This window comes from Tenrec ecaudatus, chromosome 5 (genome assembly GCF_050624435.1).
Source record: "Tenrec ecaudatus isolate mTenEca1 chromosome 5, mTenEca1.hap1, whole genome shotgun sequence".
In the NCBI taxonomy this organism is placed as follows: domain Eukaryota; kingdom Metazoa; phylum Chordata; class Mammalia; order Afrosoricida; family Tenrecidae; genus Tenrec; species Tenrec ecaudatus.
The window spans coordinates 45,049,484-45,072,792 of record NC_134534.1 but is presented as its reverse complement, the minus strand read 5'-3'; positions in this window follow the sequence as shown (position 1 = coordinate 45,072,792).

Below are 23,309 nucleotides of genomic sequence, written 5' to 3'. Positions count from 1 at the left end.
ATATACATATATCATATATATGTGCTTTGGGGTTCCAGAGAAGCAAGAAAATGAATGTTAAAAGCAAAATGAGAAGCAGTAGAAGACAGCGTTCCCCGTCAGGATGAATCTAAAAAGACTTGTCGAGTTGCTAAAATTTTATTTGGTGCTATGCCTTGTCTTTCCTCAACAGTTGACTGATCTCTCTTTCAAATTTGTAAACAAAATAAGTGAACCAGAGTGGGGCTTTAGAGAATGCCTAAGTGTGTTATTTGAAAACCTCTGGATGGGATGTGACTCTTCGTGGAGTTGTCGAGGGATATGCATTGGGGCTGCCAAACCCAAGGACAGCAGTTTGAACCCACCAGCCATTCTATGAGATAAAGATGAGACTCTCTGCTCCCATAAAAACTTAGAATCTCAGACACCCAAAGGGGAAGTTCTACTCCATCCTATCAGCGCACCATGAGTGGAATTGATGGTGGTGTGTGTTGGTTTATCCCTGGAGGAAAAAAAGGTATTAACTTGCCTGTTTATTAGAGCACTTAGACCTGAATTAAGTACCTTAGTGAAAAAACATAAATTAGAATGGGAAGCAACACCTTCAAACAAAATCTTAAATTGGTCGAAGAGCTTAAGGATACACTTAAAGCTGATAAAAAAATTAAAACATATAATTTAATGAAACTACAGTTTCAACAACTGCAAGGACATGAAAGACATTTTTCAGTTGAGTGCTTTTTCTTATATGCCCCTACCCTGGCTTCCTAATTCCTCATCTTAAAAACATACAGTAAAATAAAATTTTACGTTTTTTCAGTTTAAGTAATGAGGACATTATAAAAGAAAATAGGAGCAATCGTCTTTAATTCCAACAAAAATGGAAACCAACTGGATATGTTTCAACTGGACTCTGCATGAGAAATAGTCTTTAACCCTTGGGACAGAGTTTGCCCCAAGGAACAAAATAGTGCCATTTTCTCCTTAAGTCCTTAAAATTTTAAAGCAGACACACAAACAATTATTCACTGAGAAACCTGTGAAGCTGTGACTGACACCGGCACAACTCTTTCAATTTACCTTTTTTTTTTTTTAGATAATCGGCTCCTCCCCAAGAGTTTTATTGGCATACAATTTGCGTAACATACAATTCAGTGGTTAAATCACATCAAGAAGAGTACACAGTCACCACCACAATCCATTTTAGAGCATTTTATCCATTCTTGTAGTCATCATTATTAGCTCCCCAACCTCCCTTGTCATACCCCTAAAAACCCTAACCCTGTAAATGTCGCTATAGAGTTGCCTGTCTTGGATTTCATATACAAAATAAATAAATACATAGAACAAAACCCTTAATAAGAATAACAAAGTAAAACAGATTAAAAACCCAATCAAAATGAAATCAGAATATATTAAAACTAGAAAATATTTAAATGGATTATGAGGAAGATCAAATGATACAGTGCTAAATTTTAACCTCACAGAATCTGCAACAATCCACTTTTCAATGGATTCTACATGTCAGCAAGGGTACTCAGATCCCTGGTCCATGATCAGAGGGTATTCACCAGGCTTAATCTACATCCATTTCTCTCTCTCTCTCTCTCAACTGAAACAGCTTAAAAAATGGGGCCAACTGGAGATCAAATGATAAGGTGTTACATTTTGACTTAATTATATCTGCCATGGATCGATTTTGCAGTGTACTCTGTCTGATAAAAGGGCTATTCACACCATACAAGTATGATCAGAGAGGATTCAACAGAAGCTTAATCCATGTGTAGACCATATAAATGGATTTTGGTTTTCCACTGTCATCCATAATCTTCTGTAAACCAGGTATTCCCAATTTAAGCTCTGATACCATGCCCTCCTTCAGATTTGGATTATATTATTTATAATCCTTGGATCACACAGGCTGGTATACTTCTTCCATGTGGAGTAAGTTGAAGCCTCACTTAGATGGCTCCTTGCTGGGAAACAAGCCTTTAAGACCTCAGACACTATTCTGATGGCATCATCTAATTTCTTCTCCACACGTTCCTTTAATACCCACATCTCCAGTGATCTCATTTTGAGGGCTAGAATCAAGTAAGACCGTGTCATAAGAACTAATTGTTCTTAGAGTTGGGCTAGAATTAAGTGCAAGCTCCAAATCCATTCCTATATCTATCGTTTACATACGCCTCTGGTTCAAACTTTCAAACATCATTGTCATTTTATGTTAGAGAACATTATCACTCCTTCCCCTGGGACATTACTTTCACTGCCATCAAGTCAATACTGACTCATAGCAACCCTATAGGGTGGGTTGAACTTCCCTGAAAATCCCAGCCTGCAAATCTTCACAGGAGTGTAACACTTCATCTTTACTTACCCTGTGGGGCGAGCTAGACGACACCTTCATAAATCATTTCCCCCTCAGAGTAATAACATATTTTCAGTCGTGGTAATTGCAACCAAACTTAAGAAAATACCTTATTCTGAGCCAGTGAAAATACAATGGCACTTTTTTACTGACCAACATTCCTTTTTGCTTTTTGAAAGTACCTCGATTAATTTAATTGGAAGTGACATTAAAATAATTGTTGGTGGGCATATGCTCAGACCTCATAAGTTCTCAACTTGGAATACTTTTAATGGTTGTTCCTTTAGCTATCAAAAAAATATTTTTTTCATGCTCATCTAAGGCTTGAATACCAATTCCCTTTTGGAATTATTCTGTATAACAACTAAAATTGGTGACTGTAAATATGAAATATCTATGGAGGCAAAATGATTCTGTTTTTCCTGAAATAAAACATATGAGCAGTTTATGGGGGGAAAACATCTGTTCAAATTTTATATGAGAAAATTGTGTAGCATATTCAGGGAAATGCCATCCAAACATACTACGTCTGATTTTAATGTGGCCCAAATACACATGCCTAGGGAAAGCTGGTGGTCAACTGGTACAGATGTTAGAGAACCAGGGAATGTTGGTGATGAATTCACCTCTCTTTTTGGCCTTTACACACTGGCGATGTTATCTGGTATAATTCCCTCTTTGTCAGTGCATAAAGGATATTACTTGTGGCCAAAGGTTTATGAAGCCTTATCTGGTGCCTCCCAAATGACTAGAAGTCTGTTATATTGCATATTCAGTGCCTCATGTTTCCTCTCATGCTGCGTTTCCACAAGGGAAAAATTGTGATGAGAGAGCAGCAGCAGAACTGGAAACTAGTGATAAAATATTAGAGAAATTAAACAGAGTTATTCAAAGAGGGTCCTCAGACTGAAAATGCTGTAATTAGGGGCTGTGTAACTCCTATAGCTCCTCAAATCATGGGGATTAGACAAACTTGTGTTAGAAGAAAAATTAATCAATTATAAATGGTATTAGAAAAAATAGCATTAGAGAAAATCTATTAAGGACGTGTGATTATCTATAGGATCAATGTATGAAGAATGGTCTACTAAATTATATCTAAGATTCTCAAGGTTATGTCTGCACCTTAATTCAAGAATCTTTCTGTGTTTATATTAATGAAGCTGAAGATGAAATTTTCCAAGATGTGTGTCAGCTGAATCTCGCATCGATTGAGCCAAAATTGATGATGAATGTGTAAAAACTGAAATTTCATGGGAGTTCTTTTTATTTGTTTGGAAAATGGGGTCCTGGCTTTATGGATATTTTCATATAATCAACTTAATACTTTTATTCATACTTTTTCCCTTCCTTGTAGTTAAGCATGTAGTTCCTGGGGTCTTAAAAACTTGTGAGTGAGTATCTGATCTCTATTTCTCTAGAAGCACAACAACAAAAATAGGCAAAATTGATCCAAAATGAAGACATTCTAAGGAGTATTTAAAATTTATAAAATTTAAAGGAAGAGTTAAGTAAAATGTCTGAACCACATATAAAACATCATGAGATTAGAAGAAGTAGATGGCTCCAGATTACACATATTAAAATTTTTGATAAAAATATTTTATGGCAGAGTCATGATTAAAAGGGATGAATCTAAGAGAGAGAGAGAGAGATAGAAACCTCATAGATTTCATATTTGCTGGAACTACTGAAAGCAATAATCCACTAATTATTACCCTGATTTGCCTTAAGTTTAGGACTCAAAACGATAAAAAATTTTCATAATTAGATCACAGAGATTAGATAATAAGTATATTTCAAATAGAAGAAACAGTTCTTTTTCACAAATATCATCTTTTAGTGGGGTGAAAGGTTTCCCTTGATCAACCATATATTCCTCTCCCAGGAAAAGTGTGTACCATCCTTGTTCTATAACCTACATCTGTACTGATTTGGATTATAAAAATCTATGCAAAATTCTCTGTTTGGGCCATGAAGGTATTTTTAACATTGAGTAGAAAGTACTCTTCTAGGTTGTAAACAATGAGAAATAAGAAAAAGCCTTCAATTATTTTCTTAAAATTTACCTCAATCTTTTTTCATTTTGATAGGGATAAATGATGGAATTCTGAAAAGACCAAAAATCCCAACAGAAATGAAAATAAAAAGAAAACCCAAATGTATCTTAAACACGGAGATGAGGTAAAATCCCTAGAGCTTTATGCCTCAATGAATTTGGCGATAGCATCTTATAATGTGCAAATTATAGGACAATATCACTAATATCACAGGAAGTAAAATTTTGCTGAAGATTCTCCCCAACAATGGTTGTAGCAAAAATGTGACAAGGAACTGCTAGAAATTCATGCAGGATTGAGAAAAGGATGTAGAATCAGGGATGTAATTCCTGATATGAGATGAATCTTGGCTGAAATCTAAGGAAAAAAAGCAACATATTTACTTGCACTTTATTGACTACGCTTGCGCTTTATTGACTATGCTATTCAATTGTGTAGACCATACAAATGGTGGATAACCTTGAGAAGAATAGCTTTAAAACATTTAATTGTGCTCATTTGGAATCTCATGTGGATCAAGAGGCTATTGTATGAACAGACAGTTTAAAATCAAGAAAAGTGTGTGCCATATATCCTCTCACCATACTTAAGTCAATCTGTATGCTGAGCACATCATCAGAGACATTAGATTCCATTAAGAAGAATGTGGCATCAAGATTGGAAGACTTATTAATAACCAGCAATATGCAGGTGACACAACTTTGCTTGCTGAATGTGAGGAAGACTTGAAGTGCTTGCTCATGAAGATCAAGGGCTGTAGCCTTCAGTATAGATTATAACTCAGTGTAAGGAAAACCAAAATCCTCATAACTGGACCAAGAGGTGACATCATGATAAAGGAAGAAAAGGTTGAAGTTGTCAAGGATTTTGTCTTGCTTGGATCCATAGTCAATGTTCATGGAAGCATCAGTTAAGAGATTAAGTGGATCATTACATTAGGTACATTGGCTGCCATGCCATCTTTAGAGTATTGAAAACCAAGGATGTTACTTTGAGGACTAAGGTGAACTTGAACCAATCCATGGTATTGTCCATCACTTCACATACATATGAAGAACTGATATACTTTGATTGTGGTGCTGATGAAGAGTGTTGAAAGTACCATGGGCTGTCAAAAAACCAAATAAGTCTGTTTTGGAAGATATACTTCAAAGTCAGAATGCTCAGATGAGCAAGGATGGCAAGACTTTGTCTCGTGTCCTTTGGACACATCGTTAGGAGAGACCTGTCCCTGGAAAAGGACATCATGTGTGGAAAAGTCGAGCAGCAGCAAAACAGAAGAAGGTGCTCAAGAAGATGGATTGGCACAGTGGCTGCAGCAAATCCTTGACGACATCACCCTTTTCTTCGTTTATCAAGACCACTTGTGAGATGGCGCGGGACTGGGTGGTATTTCACTCTGTTGTCCATATGGTCACTATACATCGGGACCAACTTGGAAGCACCTAACAACAACAACAACAACAAGACCATATGCCCCACAGTCACTGTTCCATCATCTGGTATCTTTCCTGAGAAATGTACATGGGTGATGCTTAATTCAGATTGCATATACTCATGATTTGGTGGCATTTTCTGATCTTACTGTATACATTTAGTTTTTTTGACAAGTCTTCACCTTGTCATGAGGGTCCTTCCTGATAACAAACTGGCCTCCACATAAAATGATCTCTGATTTACTTTCTAGGATAAAGTAGCCTATGTGTCCCATTTCCCCCTATCTAGTCCTTTCTAGACTTATCCCACCTCTCCCTCTATCTACAAAAGCAAAGGTTTTTTTTCTTCACTCATGGGATGCTTGCTCACCATTTATGGCCAAAAGATTCTCTCTTTAGCAACAGACCTCCTTCCCACATTACAATTGTCCTGCTTGTCTCTTGAAATAATGCTTTGGGAGCCCATATGGAAGAAGCACACCAGTCTGTGAGACTACAAGGTGTCGAAGGGATCGGGTACCAAGCATCATCAGAACAAAAAATCATATCATTGTGAATAAGGGGCAGTGCAGAATGGAGACCCAAAGTCCAGGCAATGAAAGCAAATGGACATCCCATTATGGAAGGGTCTCGGGGAGATGACGAGCCAGTCAAGGTGCAGGGTAGCAACGATGAAACATACAGTTTTCCTCTAGTTCCTAAATGCTTCCTTCCTGCCCCCCCTCCCCACCACTATCATGATCCCAATTCTACCTTACAAATCTGGCTAGACCAGAGGATGTACACTGGTACAGATAGGAACTGGAAACACAGGGAATCCAGGACAGATGATCCCTTCAGGACCAGTGGTGTGTGTGCCGATACCGGAAGTGGCGATACCTGAAGGGTTGAGGGAGGGTGGGGTGGAAAGGGGGAACTGATTACAAAGAGCTACATATAACCTCCCCCCTGGGGGGTGGACAATAGAAAAGTGGGTGAAGGGAGGTGTCGGACAGTGTAAGATATGACAAAATAATTTCTAAGTTAATAAGGGTCATGAGGGAGGCGTGAGCAGGGAGGGAGGAGGGAAAATGAGGAGCTGATGCCAGGGGCTTACGTGGAGAGCAAATGTTTTGGAAAAAAAGAAGAAATAATGCTTTGGGATAAAATATCTCTTTACTAAATCCAGATTTGCTTTTTATTTTACACAAAATAAAAGGAATTTTATTCTGAAGGAATAACAAATATGGGAAATCATGGGTACCAGCTGTTAGTTACTTAAATTTTTTAACTTCAAAAAAATGTTATGAATATTCTTGCGATGAACAAGGCCAAGTTTACAAGATAATACCATTGCTAATAGTTACTGAGTTAATTCTGGCATGACAGCCACATGGATATTAGAGAACTATGTCCCATATATGTATGGGCAGTGAAATACTTAGTATGGTTCTCCTAGCCACCGTCTTTGAATTCCCATGATTAAACTGTGAGATGTTTTGCCCTCATCTCCCAAGGAAAGCGGATGACCCATTTCTTGGGAGGACCATACAAATCAGGTGGATGGAAGGTGTTGGTTAGCTTTACCATTCTGCTAGGCTTAACATTAGCCAGCCAGAGGCAGAAAGGTGAATTTCACTACCATCAATAAAGAAGAGCCCACATGGCGTGCATCCTGTGGACCCAAGACCCCTGTGCTGAACTTCCTCAATCCAGGAGGCAGAGAGCTCTAGCAGGGAAGGGAATGAGAGACAGCAAGAAGCAGTGGCAGAGAAGCAGTAACGGCAAGGCATCGGAACCAGTAGCACAGGAAGAGACAGTGTTATGGGCTTCAGACCCAGACAGAGAGTCATGTGCCTTCAGGAGGCTTGCTAGTTAAATGAGGTGCCTCTGGTTACAACTGGCAGAGTTAAAAGGGATTTATAATGCTTGGCCCTGCAGATGGGACCAGGCTGAGGCACTCAAGCCAGACAGAGGCTTGCTTACAGGCCTGGCTAATCGGAGGTTGTCTTGATTGAAGTTCTGTATCCCGAATCATTCCTCAACCTGAATTATAACCTGTTACTTCCCTATAAATCTCATAACTTAATATGATCTGTGAGTTTTGCGTGGAATTATCAGATTCAGCAGAGAAGTATGAACAGCTGTGGAAAGGACAATTGGTATCAGAATATGTACAAAGTTTGTAGGGCAAAGGCATGTCTGATCTCCACCTCATAAAAATTGGCCTTGGGTTATTGATTCTGATTTTTTGTAGCCTGTGAAATGAGAGGAGATTAGATGCCATCCTCTTGTCAGTTTCACACTAGGATTTTATATGGCTGATTTTTTAGAAACGGATCAGTAGTTTTTCTTCCAAAGAACTTAGGGGAGAAGTCAGATGTCCAATCTGTGGCTAGTCACAAACACATGAATTATTTGCATCACCCCAGGGTGATTTTTAACAAGATGGTTAAAAGTCCGTTACTGTTACATTAATTCCAATGGCCTCCTTGTGTGACAGTAGAATTGTCCCATCGAGTTTTCAAGACTGTAAGTACAGAAGTTTTACAGAGGTAGACTGCCATATTTGCCTTCAGGGACACCCGGTGGGTTGAAGAGATTGGTCTTTCAGTCAGCAGCCCACTCTTAAAAAACATGCCAACAGGGCTCCCTTTACAAGACTTACAAAACCCAAACCCGAACTCACTGCCCTCGAGTCGATTCCAACTCACATGACATGGCAGGGTGGCACGGAACAAACAGCTCCTTAGCCGTTAAGTTTGCAGCCCATCTACTAACCCACTGTGCCATCAGGAGCCCTTTCACAAGACTGGTTGTTGGTAGGTGCCACCAAGCAGGTTCCCACTCAGCCACCGTAACTGTAAGCGAACCAAACCGTGCCGGGTCCTGCACTAGCCTCACCAATGTCACAAGCGCAGATCCTGGCGACCACTACAGCGTCTGCTCCCGAATGTGTCCTTCCACGTATTGATGCTGTTTTCACAGGTCCTTGTCCTGTTGTTGTTGCTGCTGTTAGGTGCCATCGAGGCATTTCCAATTCACAATGACCCTCTGCACAACAGAATGAAACGCCACCCAATCCTGTGCCAACCTCCTCATTGTTCCTAAGCGTGAGCCCATTGTTGCAGCCAGGGTCCGTTCATCTCCCTGAAAAGCTTCTTTTTCGCTGCACCTCTACTTTACCCAGCATGCCGTCCTTCTCTCAGGACTGATCTCTCCTGGCCACATGTCCAAAGCATCAAACGAGTCTTGCTCTCCTTGCCTCCAACTCTGGCCTTACTTCTTCCAAGACAGATGTGTTTGTCCTCTCAGCCGTCCAGGGTACTTTCAGTATTCTTCACCAGCCCCACAATTCAAATGCGACATTTCTTCTTCAGTCATCCTTCTGCGATGTCCAACTTTTCTATGCATTATGAGGCAATGGAGAATACCAGGGCTTAGGTGAGGCGCACCTTAGTCCTCAAAGTAACATCCGTGCTTTTCAAAGCTCAAAAGAGCTCTTGGGCAGCAGATGGACCCCAGGCAACTCAGCTTTTGATGTCTTCGCAGCTTCTTCCATGAACGTTGATTGTGGATTCAAGCAAGACGCAGTCCTTGACAGCTTCAACATTTTCTCCATTGATCATGATGTGACCTGTGGATTCAGCCATGAGGATTTTGGTCTGTTTTACAGTGACCTGCACTTCATACTGAAGGCCGCAGTCCCTGATCTTTCTGGGCAAGTGCTTCAAATCCTCCTCCTTTCAGCAAGCAAGGCTGTGTCATTTGCATATTGCATGTTATGAGTAAGTCTTTCTCCAGTCCTGGTGCTTCATTCTTTTTCATACTGTCCAGCTTCCCTGATGATTTGCTCAGCATAGCAATTGAATGAGTAGGGTGAAAAGATGCGACCATGACACACACCTTTCCTAATTTTAAATCATGTAGCGTTTCTTTGTTCTGTTCGTGTAACTGCCCCGTGATCCATGTGTGCTCCTGTACTACTAGACAATTGAAATGAAGTTAACTGTGGAAGCAAGAGAAAGAGGGAAGAGTTTCATTGTCTGCACAGACCAGGAGCTGGGCTGTGTCTCATAACCCAAACATCTTGGGATCCCTGGATTGGGGTTCTTTGTCTCTCTGCTTGAATTTACAGGATTCTGACGTCTGTCCACCCTTCCTTATGCTCTAACCTGCCTCTGTGCATAAAGGGAAGTCTGACTGCTGAGTCAAGCTCTCCAGAATGGTCTCTAGATACTGCTCAGAACGGGCTTCGAGGAGGACAATGGGTCAGAAATGTGGTCCTTTCCAGGGCCTCTTGAATCCGAGGTGAGTTGGAGGTGGATTCCATGTATGGATTGATGTATGGATTCTGAATGCTCTCTGCCTGGATTAAGATTATGGAGATTATTCCATGCAGAAATTGGTTGAGATTGCTCTATGCAGAAGGGTCTGGGATGAAATGCTGATGGCCCAGATAGTTCCACTTTGATCATAGTTTCCCAAGCTTATTTTGTTGACTGACCTCTATTCAGAAACCTTCCCCCTTGGCACTTAAAACATTTGTATTATAATTTATAATCCATGATAGAGTATCGGTATCTTCTCTTTGCAGGGGTTCCGGATCATTCCAGCACTCTCCAGGGGACAGCCCACTTGGGAAATGATGATTTAAATAATGGAAAGGTAGGAAGCAGCGTAACATACTAATCAGGGAGAAACAGGAGAAGAAAAAAATAGGATATTGATGTAAGGATTTCAGAATGAGTAAACTCTCTCTTTCTACTTGTCATTCTACTTTGCTCATCTGAACTTTATGGTAGATTTATTCTATTACTCAATAACACCAGATATGATGTCACGAAATGGGAAGCACACTCCATGTTCGTTCTTTTGACATTACTGACAGTAACGTTGCTCAGTTCTTCCTGTGGAGCCTCAGTACTTTCCCTGTGTCATGTTTTTTTTTTTATTGTGATTCATCAATGTCTTTTTTTGTTATTTAATAAATCATTTTATTGGGGCTCATACAACTCTTATCACAATCCATACATACACCAACTGAGTAAAGCACCCTTATACTTTCATTTCCCTCATCATTCTCAAAATTTGCCTTCCACTTGGGTTCCTGAAATCAGCTCATTTTCCTTTTTTTACCTCCCCTTCCCTCCCCTCTACCCCCTCCTCCATGAACACTTAATAGTTAATAAATTATTATTTTATCTTATCTTACCCTACCCGGAGTCTCCCCTCACCACCTTCCCATTGCCCATCCCCCAGAGAGGAGGCTACACAAAGATCCCCGAGATTGGTTCTCCCTTTCTACACCCCCTTCCCTCCCAGTGTCGCCACTGTCACCACTGGTCCTGAGGGGTCCATCTGTCCTAGATTCCCTGTGTTTCCAGATCCCTACTGCACCGCTGTACATCCTCTAGTCTAACCAGGTCTGCAAGGTAGAATTGGGGTCATGATAATTGGGAGGGGAGGAAGCGTTCAGGAACTAGAGGAAGGTTTTGAGTTTCATCGTTGCTACACCGAACCCTGAGTGACTCATCTCCTCCCCACTTCCCCTCTGCAAGGGATGTCCAGCTGTCTACAGATGGGCATTGGGTCTCCATCATGCACTCCCCTCATTCAAGGTGATGTGATTTCCCCCGCCTTTGTTGTTTGAAACCTGGTCCCCTCGGCCCTTCACCATCACCCATGTTGGTGTGCTGCTTCCATGTGGGCTTTGTTGCTTCTGGGCTAGATAGCCGTTTGTTTACTTGTGTCATGTTTCTTAATCCAACTCATCCCTTACTCTTCCCTCTTTGGTCAAATTAATCTGTATGGGTTTTTCATGCAGTATGGGGATTGTCAGGTATTTTAGTTAAAAATATACTCTTTCCAAGCTTGTGGTTCTTTCTCTCCTCCTCACCTTTTAAAAAAATGTTTAATTTTCCCCCTTTCCTCCCCTATCACTGACCTAGATTCCTGCCACCAGGTGTGTTCACCTGCAACTCAGAGTAAAAGAAAAAATGTTCACTCTTTGCTCCTTTTGTGCCTCTGGTCACAATCTGGAGGATTCCTCCTACAGAGAGAAAGGTTGGAAAACATATTTTTAATTCTTAAGAGGAGGTAATTAAATAATTTCCTTTTATGATACTGTCTTTGTTCTCTTCTTGAAAGGAAAGAGCATCCCCCTTTTCACTTTAAACAGGGCAAACTAGTATTTCTAACCCGCCTCCCAAAGTTAATTAACATGTAAATACTTGTCAGTAAAAGGTAACACTTCAGCAATTAGCATATAAATGGGCCAGGGACAATATTCTGCCATAAAGGAAGCAGCTTGGAAGGTTTTGCCAAATGTATTTGGAAAGAAAAAAATAATAATGTACTATAACGCCTTCATCATTTCCAAGCAGAGTTATGAAATAGAATGTCAGCCAAAGCCTGGGGTAAAGAGAGAACTCTGCTGCCTGGATTGAACGAGGTGAAGTTTGCATACACAACTTGGTTTTATGTACATGTTTACTCAAGTAGTGATGATGGAAAGTGACTAATTGTTTATGTCCAGAAAACACATCATGTTTGCTTGATTTTAATGGATACCATCAGCGAAGGAAACAGAAAGTCATAGGTGGGAAAGGAATTTCAGGGCTAATTTTTCCATATTGGGTGTAATGATGAGTACACTCACAAAATTGCACATGCAGGGACTGCATCCACTCAGCCCTGCATTTGTGTTTCAAATGAGGCAATTGTGCACCTAATGATCCGTTTGCACAAGCAATTACCTGATTGGCATATGCCAGGTGAGCTTTTGAGAGATAATAGGGAGAAATGTACTTTTTGTTTTACACCCATGGCACTGGAGTTTGAAAAATATAATAATTATAGTCACATTATATTTGTGGCATTCTTACTGGAGCCGTGTATCCATGTGTGATGGGGGGTTCATAATATAAAAGAGATGCCATTGGCCCAACAGGCAAAGGAGCTCTGACCACAGTGGCAAAGATACTTGTTTATTGTGTTTATTATAGAAGCTACAATTTAAGCTAGTTTATAGGGCAAGTTCAGGATTTATAATCAGAAAACTCAGACTAAATCCTATATTCTCTAAGGTTAAGCAAGTTGCTTAAACATACCGAGTCAGTTCTCAGAGGGAAAAAAAATGAAGCTAGTAAACCTGTTCATGTGGAGATCTGCAGTATTATGTGAGAGATGCTCATGTCTGTGCTAGGGCCAAATGAATCTGAAGGCACCTCTTGTTCTTTTCCCCACTTGGTCTGACAGTGTAAGACTCCAGTTCCCATGCTCCCCGATGGGGTGACAGGCGATCCAACCCAACCAGAGTCATCTTTTAGAGAGTCATAATCGAAGCCACTGTCCCTGACTTTCTCCAGGACTAATGAAGCCCCTTCAGTGGAGCCCAGGATCCAAGGTTTGGTCAAAATTGGATTAGTCTTCCATTTATATAGTGGACCAACCTATTAGGATATTGTAGCCCATTTCAGATGATTATGAGGAGCGTTGGTAGTATAGTAGTTTATGCCTTGGGCTGCCGTTTGCAAGATCCACGGCTCGAAACCACCAGCTACTCTGAGGAAGAAAGATGAGGCTATCTATTCCCGTGTTCTGTAGGGTTGCTATGAGTCAGAATCAGCTGATGTCAGGGAATGAGGATGACTACAGTCGGACAGCAGAGAGGACTATCACATAAGCCCCAACCCATCGGGGATCTGGCTACCTCCCCCTGAGACGTAAAACGTCAAGCTGTTCAATAGAATTTGCCATGATGATGAAATGTCCCTTGAAATCGCAGCCGATACCAAGGGCTCAAGCAGAAGGCAAATGTTGTGAGAATGACGATGGCAACAAACATACATATGTGCTTGACACAATGGATGGATGGAAGGATTGTGATAAGAATTGTACGAGCCCCCAATAAAATGATTTTTAAAAAAAGAAAGAGAGAAAGAATTTGTCCCACACTCTCTGCTGCCCACTAAGGAAGCTCTGAGTCCCAGGTGGCAGGATCAGGTAAGTATCCGACTGTTAAGCACTTGGTTGGTCAGCCAAACCCAGGGGAGGAAGATGAGACTGCCTGCTTCTGTGAAGTGTTAGAGACTCAGAAACCTGGTATCGGGTCCCGGGAGTCACCGTAGACTTGATGGCACTGGGTTTGGTTTGGTTTAGTCACATATGATTATTGAAGTGTGACTAGTGGGAACTCAGGAAGGGAACATAACTTTTAGTTTATTTAATGTTAATTAATTCAAATTTAAAGCACCACATGAGGTTAATGGATACTATATTAGGCAAGTTAACATGCAAACAACAAGATGGTGTATTAACAAGTGATTTTATACTGTTATACATGTACTGGCCAGTTATTTTTCTTATCTTACAAAAATATTTTTTGTTTTTCTTCTTTGTGACAATCTTTGATACATTTAAAGTCATGCCTCTACATATTTCTTATCATCATCTACTGAATTGAAAGAAAAAAAAACAATGATCCACAGACTATAATTTATTTACCTTTGTAGAATCTAGCCTAAAACAAATTGAACAAAACCCCAAAAGATGGGAAAAACAAAGCTTTGCTGAAGTTTTCATCAGCTACAAGCTGACATTGAAGGCATTGGGTGTTGGACTATCATATAATTGAGATAGTATACTTAATGAAGGAATAAATTTGTTACCAAACCAGAATCTAAAATGTCACACCCTATAAAGTATTCAAAGTCAAATTGGATTTTAAAGCATAAATAAGATGATAATAGTGGTGGTGGTAACGATGATGAGGATGATATAATTAACCTGATGAGATATGTTATTATTTTTATTTTACTGATTGAAGATCTGAGGTTTCAGAAACCCATCTCCCTTGGCTGAAGTTATTTTGCAGAACCCAGATTCAAACTCAGATCATCAGACAGCCTACTGACATAGACCTATGCAGTGTGGTTTTGTACCAGAGCAAGGTAAAGTCGTGCTAGGACAATGATGGGATATTCATAGAAGAGCCAATTTTCATTGCTAGACAACTACAACTATTCGACTGATGGATTAATCTCAGTAAGTCTGGATCTAGGAAAATTGCTTCATGGGCAATTTAAGAGAATATTGAGACAAAGGAGAATTTGGATCAACCTTTCTCTAAGGAAACAATGATATCTTTTTTTCCCCTAAAAAGCTGGAATGGGCCACCCAAGTCTAGTTTTTTAAGGACATTAACTTCCTATTTTGAAGAGCTCAAAATTTACACACACACACACACACACACACACACACACACACACACACACCCCTCACTGCCATCAAGTCATTTCCACCTTACAGTAGCCCTACAGGACAGAGTACAACTGCCCTTAGGGGTTTCTGAGATTTTAAATCTTTATAGGAATAGAAAGCATCATCTTTCTTCTATGGAGCTGTTGGTGGTTTTGAACTGCTGACCTCGTGATCCAGCCCAACTACCCACATTTCAGTTTAGGATGAGAACCCACGGCCCATCATTTACTCTGACAGCTTCCTGGCTTTTCCTTCTAAGAGGCCTGTAATGTTGCCTATTGAGCCTGAACTTTAAAAATGATTTATGGTACTATTTGAGATTATCATTCTTACTGAAGTTTAAATAAAGTAGTAAGGTGCTCTTTATTTAACTATGATGCAGACTAAAACAAAAATATTCATAATTCTGGATTCCAGAAACTAGGAATGTTAAATTCACATGGTTGGTGGGAGGTAGGGAGTAAAGAGTGACATATTCTCTGATGGATGATAGAAAGCGCTTCCGTGTGTGTGTGTGTGTGTGTGTGTGAATAAATAAGATCAGAGCACTAATGTTCATAGCATTACTCTACACCTACTTCTCTACTTCTAAAACAAATGATCCTTATTTAAATTTATTTTCCACTGTATCGGTTTATATTGTGTGTTGATATTTTAACATTTGTAATGCTACCCAAAATATGCAAAGAAATAGAATCTATTTTGGAATAAAATTAAATGTAAAATTTAACAATAAATAGGGCTGTTGCTGACAACTAAAAATAGCAACTTTCCTAGATGATGGTTCTACAGATCAAAACATGATCACATCCAATTAAGTGGAGCTCTGTTCAATAATCACTGTGTAATGGGATAGAATCGTAGAGTAATAGGATTTGTTTACGGGAGGGATAGCGAAGGTTAGTGTGTATTAGATCCTTAAATGCACCCAGAATAAAAAAAGTCCAGTTGATATTAAACCCTTTCTGGGAAACAGTAAAAAACGATGAAAAGGTTGTTAAGGGTTAGTTACATGGTTTCTCTGAGGCTTCTTAGTTGGTTGACCTTTATGAACCTTGTTGCTTACTAATTTTCTTCACTGAAGCATCTGGAAAGCTAGAATTAAAAAGCAAAAGAGTCCAATATGAAGACATATAAAGAAACATATTGCTTGCAGGATCCCTGACCCCTTACTGATCAAAGCTTGGTCTGGAGTAGCCAGGACAAGATCTCAGAAGGTCATGAGAGCTGTGGACACCTTGTCTGCCTTCTAGATAGAGTACTTTCAAAAAGAATTGTGAATGTCTTGTCACGCTTGAACTAGATATTAGCTAGCTAAGCTGAGAATCAAATGTGGGAAATTAGTTGCCATTAAAAGATCGCTTCAGGCAGTTCATTTTTCTCATCAGCCAAGCTGTGCAGGCCTCCTGCTGTGGACAGTGAGCATTAGCTTACTAAATACTTCAGCTCATCAGACACTGCATTACTCATGGATGGGCTTGAATTTTGGTCATGGGGGAGGAGAAAAGGGAACAACAGATATTTTTTTTTAATGTAACCACCAGCATCTCTCTGGGTAAAGCAATGCTCTATGCTATTAAAAATGCTTTATTTTGTTCACTGAGTTATACAGATAGATATTCACAATGTGTTTCTAAAAAGAAAATAGTTACAGAACCATTTCTATAGCATTTTATTTGGGGTAAAATGTTTGTGTTTTATGTCTGTGGGTGTATGTGTGTGTGTTTACTCTGAAAAAATAAATAGCAAAATCTTAACAAGTGGTGATTTGGGGGAGATGTATGATGGTGCTTTTAAGAAAGCATGTTGTATTCATCTGCATTTCCAATAGTTCACAACAGAATCCATTTCAATAATAATAATATAACCACAAATACACATGATTTATGAAATAAAAAGCAATAGGCATGACATTTTAAAATTTATACCTATTTCTCTTATTCTTTCTGTTTGAAATACTTTATTTTGAGAAGCATTTATTCTGAATGTTTTCCAAATGAATGCATTGTTAACAGAATCTAATCATGTTCATCTTAAGCTCTCGCTGGTTCTAAAATTCTAGAATTATATCCATAGTGCAGCCCTCAGACCGGGCAGCCAGAGTCTTGGCATCTCTGTGGGGTTTCTGTCTCAGTAGTCTGCCCAAGTACTCCTTTTGTCTCCCCTCTATCTCCACACCAATGCTCCCAAACAATATGGTACCTAGAATATGCATTATTTGTGAGAATAAAGAATGTCTCTAAAGTTTATAATGATAGAGATTTAAATGCTGGTTCTGCTACATAATAGCTGCATGATCATCCACAGGGTCTTAATAAGTTCTGTGATTTTTAAGTTTCTCACCCTAAGACCTACTGTCACTGAATCAGTTCAGACTCATGTAGACCCAAAAGGCAAAACAAAACTGCTGTCAATCTTTTCAAGTCTCTAAATCTTTATGGGAGCAGACTGAACCATAAACAAACTCATGGATTCAAATAGAGGCTATCTCACAGCAGTCCCCCTAGGAGTTTCCGAGACTCTGCTTGTGGGAGTAGAAAGCCCAGTCTTTCTCCCATGGAGCGGCAGGTGGTTTTGAATGAATAACTTTTCAGTTCACAGTCCCACTCAGAACCACTACCCCATCAGTCTCCCCTTATAGGGGCACACAGATTGAGAAGCTAGTGGGTTTGAACCACAGACCTTAGCTTACTAAGGTCTTAGCTTGGTCCCACACTTAACTCACTACACCAGCAAGGCTCCTTCATTAAAAAAGGCCAACTTCACACAGTTGTACTGAGGAGTATGTTAGATAATAGATGTAAAAATACTCGAGGGTACATTTGGAGAACTTGTAGCTTACTTTCCCTTCTTCTTCATTTGATGAAGATTCAGTTGAGAACCTGGATAGCAAGAGTGACAACAATGGTAGAGTCTAAAGCAACATTGTTGCTGGTGGTGGTGTTGTTAGGTTCCGACTCATCACCAGCCTGTGCACAACAGAAGGAAACGCCTCCCTGTCTTGGACCACGCTTGAACCGTTGTTACAGCCACTGTGTCAATCCGTCTCCTTGAGGGCCTTCCTCGCCTTTGCTGCCCCTCCGCTTAACAGGATGTCCTGCTCCGGGGACTGGCCACTCTTGACGTGTCTAAAGGATGTAAGATGAAATCGTGCTATCCTTGCCTCTAATGAGCATTCTGACTATATTCTCAAGACCGATTTGTCTGTTCTTTCAGCAGTCCATAGTACCTTCCATAGCTTTGTCCAGCACCACAATGCAAAGGCATCCATTCTTCTTCAGTCTTCTTTAATCAATGTCCAACTTCCACTTGCATATGAGGCGATTGAAAAGATTATGGCTTGGGCCAGGTGCCCTTTAGAGAAACATCCTTGCTTTTCAATACTCTGAAGCGGTCTTGTGCAACAGACTTACCCGAGACAACGTATCTTTTGATGTCTTGACTGCTGCTTCCACGAGCATTGATTGTGGATCCAAGCAAGACAAAATCCATGACAATTTCAACATTTTCCCATTTATCATCATGTCACCTACTTGTCTGATTGTGAGGGTTTTAGCCTTCTTTATCGAATCATAATTCACACTGAAAGGCTGCAATCCTTGACCTTCACCAGCCAGTGGCTTCAAGTCCTCCTGGCTTTCAACAAGCAAGGCATATTACAGGGTGTTAAGAAGCCTTCTTCCGATCCTGATGCTTCATTCATTTGCATATAAGTTAGCTTCCCTGGTGATTTGTTCAGCATACAGATTGAATATGGATGCTGATACACACCTTTCCTGATTTCGAACCACGCGGCAGTCCCTTATTCTGCCTCTTGATCCGTGTGCCATGGGCACAGCAGCCCTCCTTCCAGTTCCAGCTGGCTACTTGACTTCTTAGTCGTACCCTCATGACCAGAGGCTGCAGAATTGAGACGTAATCTCCTCCCTCAAATGAGGGTGCCATCTCTGTCGTCTTAAAGAGTTTATGTGAGACTCAAAAATTCCTGGTTACAGGGAAAATGCAGCCTAAATATACATAAGTTAGGATGCTGGTCTGTAGGTAAGTGACACACGCACAAATCAGACAAACTTCAGCACGAAGAAAACATTATAAACCTGTTTCATGGTTAGAACCACAGTGAGTGGCAGATGACAACATATATATATGTGTGTATATATATATATATGTATATATATATATATATATATGCTACAACATAAGTAACTATTTTCTATTGCTTATACTGGAACTATGGTTTACAGTAACCCTATTTTAAAGTCTTGTTTTCATGATCTACTCTCAGTAAATGATCAAAATTAGGTGCCTGGCATATGCCCATCTGAAAAAGAAGTCTTTTTGAGGCACCACACCCGGTACTGAGAAAGCTCCAACTTCCTCTTGAGAGCACTTGTTTTCAAATGAACTCACGGGAACGCATTCCTCCATCTTGCCGAAGTCTCGCCTGCAGGGAGAGTGCTTGTTCTTGTTCTCGATGGTGCCTGTGTCCCTGCTTGACTCTAAGTTCTGTGAGAGGAATGACCATGAGCATTCGCCTCAAGATGCTAACTTCGGTGCTAAAACCCAAAGCCTCAATAAATATTTGTTGATGAAATGGATGAACAAACGAGGCAGGTGAACATGAGAATGTGAGAAGACTCAGGGTGGAGATGTGTGTTCTGAGGGACAGAGACTCAGAGAGGACAGGGAAACAGGGAGCCCCACTTCATAGACTTGGGGCGGTTCAAGCGTAACTGTATGGTGGTCCATTATTCGATTCCCTTCCTTTTAGTAACTGTTTCCTAGTACTAGAAGCGACCCCTGGTTGTGCAAAGGCGATTCAGATCTAGCAGCCGCTCTGCAGGAGAACAATGCCTGCTTTCTTGGAAACTTTATAGGGCAGTTCTGCACGGTCCTATAAGGTAGCAATAGCCTGAATCAATTCATGGGCAGGGAGTTTGTTTTCTCTTTTGGGGGGAAGTGGGTGGAGGGGTGGGAACGGGGGTTAGTATTAGAAGAACAGGAGCCCTGGTGGCATAGTGGTTATACATTGGGCTGCTAATCACAATGTCAGCAGTTCAAAACCACCAGCCAGCTCTGAGGGAGAAAGACATGGCTTTCTACTTCCGTAGAGATTTCGTCTTGAAATCCTACACAGGCAGTTCTACCCTGTCCTCCAGGGTCCCTATGAGTCATAATTGACACCGTGGTAGTGAGAATTAGAAGACAAAGCACAAAGACCAGCTCGCATAGGGGAGAGAGATGCTTTTTACCAGTTGTAGGTCCCTTGGTGTTTCTGCTCTTTGGAATTCACACTCTTCAAGGATGTCTGTGCAGAACAATGGGGGAGGACTCAGACCCACTGCTATAACCTTGATCTTCCCCAAGTCCCCATTATTTGAGTGAGCTTATTTCAAAACCATGTGGATTTCATGAATAGTATGCCTGGTCCGTGATGAAAGACACTGAAGACAAAAACAATTGACCTGAATCTCACAGTCATTCATTCCTTTTCTAACTTCGCTTCTCTTGCTCTGTTCGCTCTTTAGTCTGTCGCTGTCCAGCTCGTCTTCCTACTCACACACAGAGATCTGTATCCTGCGAACTCGGCAGTCAGCAATGGACTGTAACTGACATGTCAATGAAATAAACTTGGGCACCATGGGAACTGGAATAAGAATAAATTCCAGACAGAAACTCGGGCCAGCCTTCCAAGTTTTTGTGTCAGAGTGCCCTCTCAGAGGAGGTAAAGTACTGATTATTATGCAGTTGAAGCCTGTCTCCAATATGGCACTGATTCTAAACAAGCCAAATTGGAATAAAATCTTTATGGTGCTACCTCACCTCCTTTTTTTTTTTCCAGGCAGCGCCGCTTGGAAAGTGGCACTACTACTTCATCTATAGTCACTTGTTCTTACTGTTCTTTTATTATATAGATGACCGTCCCCAGTCTTTAAAGGTCCACTTTGTCCAATACTGGTTTCATTTGGATAGGATCAGTTTGTTCAGAGTTGTTTACAGAACAGGTCACTGCACAACCTCCTCCCTACGTTGATGATCTAGCCAGTGGACCAGCTCAGTCTCCCCACTCCAAGAAGGAGAATTCGGCAAAATGAAGGTCGAATTATCCCAAACTCCAGATCAGTTCTATAAACAGTGTCATATGGACCCAGGAAAGAGAAGCTTTGCTGTTTGCCTTGCTCTGCTTTCTAGAGCTAAGGAGACAATTGCTTCCTTGCAAACATGGACAGATTAAATACACTGCAGTCTGTCCTTTTGCCATCTGCTTCTTGCTTGTTTTAAGCTGCACGACTAAACTTTATTATCTGAAGGGCGAAGGTGGGCCTGCTGCTGCTGTGCTCAACTCCTTGAGGCTTGGAATGAATCTGAAGTTTCAGGGCAGAGTCGCAAAGGGGAGAGTCGGAAACCGGCCCTGTGTACTCACCACTCTTTGTGCCAACTACACCGAGACCCTTTGCATCCTGATTTCTCTTCTCGAGACACCACACACATAGGGGGGGCTGAGAATTAGGGGCTGCTGGGAATACGAGTGAAGGGCAAAAGAGACAACAACAGTGAAAACCTTCATCTTGTTTTGCTTCATTTCTCTAAATGTCAATACGCACACACTAGCCCCATTCTCTTGTGGAGTTTTCCGCTAGGTGCTGCAAGGAGGATTTTGTTCCAAGCACAGTGACTGTTCTTCTCCACTATCTGTCTTTCTAGTGTTATTTCCCAAGTATCTGAAACCCTCCCATTGCTGTAAGCAGGTAGATGACTCCTTAATATCTTTGGAGATTCCTTTTGATTTCCCCTTTGCTTTTGCTTTTTTCCTCTTTAATTAATCTGACTTCCATGACTGGGCTCAGGTAAAACAAGAAGAGACACTTGCCTCTGGTGCAAAATTAATAGGGGATATATATGATATATACATATATGGTAAATAGTACTTCAGAACTTTATCAAATTAAACTTGTTTTGTTGAGATAAGGAGCCCCAGTGGCCCAGCAATTAAATGCCCATGTTGCTGTGAATAGAAATCGAACCCATGACACCCAACAACCGCAATTTCGCAATGTAGGTTTGCATACAGTTAGAAAACACTCTATATATTTCTGCATCTTCCTATACCCAGGTTCTCCAATGCAAAACCATAATAACACAATGTCGTACTCTACTATATCATACCATTAGCAAAATAACCATAGGGGGTTAACATTGACATAGTCAAGATACAAAACAAGTCCATCACTAAAAGGATCCCTGTGTGGCTCCTCTGCAGCTATACCTAGTTTATCCCAGGTCAACACCCTTCTCAACACCCAACACCAACAGGCCACACCAGCAACACTGAGTCCATTCTGACTTCTATCCACCCCACCTAGGGTTTACAACCCTATGAAACTTAGAGGGAGGAGATAGCTTCAATTTTCCCTACCCATGTGATCAGCTGGGTTGACTAGAGAAACTTATTCAGTGACACTCATATATGTGTAAGAGAGAGCTTTATATAAAAAAATAGTTATATACCAGGAAAACTTCCCACCCAATCCAGCCTAAGCCCATAAATCCCTCCTGAGACTCATGCAGCCATAAGCAATGATACAAAATTCAGGAAGATCAAAGGCTGGGGGGGGGGCGAAGCCCTGTGGATCAAATGGCAGTGGAAACATCACAGGACTGGAGCAGGTCTCAGCCTGGCTCGTCAAGAGGAAGCTGAAGGTGGAGATAGAGTGGACTGCCTCCAGAGAGCCATTTATCTCAGTGACACATCCAACTGACGTCATCAAATTGCAACCTGGTTTATAGGCTAAGCCATCACATGCTCATAATTAATATTGTTCCCCACTCTAGCCTCCCGTAATAGTACTACCTTAAGGTTAGCTCCTGCAAGCACATGACTAATTGTCTTCTAGCCCAGAGCTTTAACTCTGTGAGCAGACAGAGCTCTCTAGGCCAGCGGTTCTCAACCTGTGGGTGGCAACCCCTTTGGGGGTCGAACGACCCTTTCACAGGAGTTACCCAATTCATAACAGTAGAAAAATTACAGTTATGAAGTAGCACTGAAAATAATTCTGGGGTTGGGGGTCACCACCACATGGGGAACTGTATCACAGGGTCGTAGCATTAGGAAGGTTGAGAACCACTGACTTCTCCAGGCTCTGAAGACAGTCACTCTCCCTTACCTGCCCCAGGCACTGTTGTTGTTACTATTCAGCGACCTTTAGGGTTAGGTTATAG